The 1,993-nt window shown below is 44.2% G+C and overlaps 1 pseudogene; it reads left to right on the plus strand.

The window, feature by feature from the left end:
* The first annotated feature begins 556 nt into the window (after positions 1 to 556).
* LOC107525964 (AP-3 complex subunit sigma-1-like) lies at positions 557 to 1,345 on the plus strand (annotated as a pseudogene).
* Positions 1,346 to 1,993: the final 648 nt, after the last annotated feature.

Below are 1,993 nucleotides of genomic sequence, written 5' to 3' on the forward strand. Positions count from 1 at the left end.
GATCTAATGCCTGGAAAGGAAGGGCCCTAACTGATCCATCACTGTGTGGCAGGCACAGTGCTAGGCGTTTTGTACACAGTGTCTCACCAGTTCTCACAGCCTCAGGGGGAAGGCAGGCATATAAAGGCTAATTGCCGGTAGCAAGAACCGCAGAACCCATGGGGGCTGTAAGAGCTGTGACTACCGTAGGAATCAGGGTTGATCTTCACCAGCTAAGCAATAGGAAGGGGAAGCAGCACTTTGCAAGCCTTTTGTCTCCAGCCTGTGTGTCCAGTGTCAGGTGACGCAGGAAGAAAAAAGGAATGTGGACTGTGGATTAGGGAATCATAAATACATCATAAATACAGCTGGTAACCTTTTCAACAAACGGTGCTGAGAAACTGTGTATCCACGTGGAAAAGAATGAAGCTGGACCCTTACCTTACGCCATATACAAAAATTGACTGAAAAATGAATCAGGGGTGGGTGGGGGAGGATCCCCACTGAGATCCCAGGAGAGGGCGGCCTGAGTGCTCGCCCCCAGCGCCCACCTGGTGAGCCTGGCTCCGCCCTGAGCAAGGCGATGCTCATCTTCAGCCACCAGGGGAAGCCTCGGCTCTCCAAGTTCTACCAGCCTTACAGTGAAGAGAACGGCGAACCGTCAGGGAGACATTCCATTTTTATCTAAGAGAGATGAAAATGTTTGTAATGTCCTAGTATTATTATTATTAATATATATATATTTTTACTGACTTTAGAGGAAGGGAGAGGAAGAGGGAGAGACAGAAACATCATTGATGTGAGAGTCATTTGATCGGCTGCCTCCTGCACGCCCCCTCCTGGGGATCGAGCCCGCAACCCCGGCATGTGCTCTGACCAGGAGTCGAACCCCCATCTCCTGGATCCTAGGTCAATGCTCAACCTCTGAGCCACGCCAGCCAGGCTCCTAGGATTATTAATTGGAGGATCTGACAACAAACTGATTTACAGACATGCAACGTTATAGTTTGTCTTCTGTGTGGATTCTTCAGAAAGTGAACTTGGCATTTTAGATCGAATTCAGGCATTTGTGGAAACATTAGACAAGTGTTTTGAAAATGTCTGTGAGCTGGATTTAATTTTTCATATAGACAAGGTTCACAGTATTCTTGTAGAAATGGTGATGGGATGGTATTGGAGGCCAACATGAATGAGGTTGTTATACAAGTTGATGCACAAAATAAATGAGAAATCTGAGGCTGGCTTAGCAGGAGCTCCAGCTCATGCTGTATGAGCTGTAAAGAATATGAATCTTTCTGAGATCCCAAGAAATATTAACATTGGTGGCATCAGTATAAAAATGCCAAACCTGCCCTCTTTTAAATAAAAAAATTTAAAGGCCACTCCCAGGTAAAATCCAGGGGGCAAGTCATTCAAGTTTACCATGCAGTTGTTTACGAAAAATAGAGGAGAGTCTTTAACTTTTGCTTTTGGATTTAAGTCAGGGTACTGTGTAGAAGTTGTGTAAAATCAGTATGGCTGTTCAATGTTGTTTTTCTTGCACAGTGACTTTGAAGAAATTGAATAGTTCCACTGTAATTTTTTAAAAAGTTGACTTGAGAGAAACATCGATGTGATAGTAACATCGGTTGGTTGCACCCTGCACATGCCCTGAGCAGGGACTGAACCCGAAACCTGGGTATCCACCCTGACCAGGAATGGAACCCACCACCTTTGATGTACAGTACGATGCTCCAACCAGCTGGGCCGATTTCTTTCTTTCTTTTCTAAACTGCATTCCTATGCCCACCTAAGGCATGCCTCCATGTATTGGCAACAACAGTCTATCGAAAAGTTTGAGACATTTCTTTGAATTATCTACAACCCAAAATGTTGGTGTTTTGTATGGATGACAAGCACAGCATTCCTTAATTCTTTTTGTTATTTGTCATGATTGTTATTTAAAGAACCAAGTATGTATTGCATGAAAACATGATGACCTTTCCCTCTTAGTTTAAACTAACTCCAGGGTAGC

The sequence above is a fragment of the Miniopterus natalensis genome, chromosome 1 (assembly GCF_054644295.1).
Source record: "Miniopterus natalensis isolate mMinNat1 chromosome 1, mMinNat1.hap1, whole genome shotgun sequence".
NCBI classification, from domain to species: Eukaryota; Metazoa; Chordata; class Mammalia; order Chiroptera; family Miniopteridae; genus Miniopterus; species Miniopterus natalensis.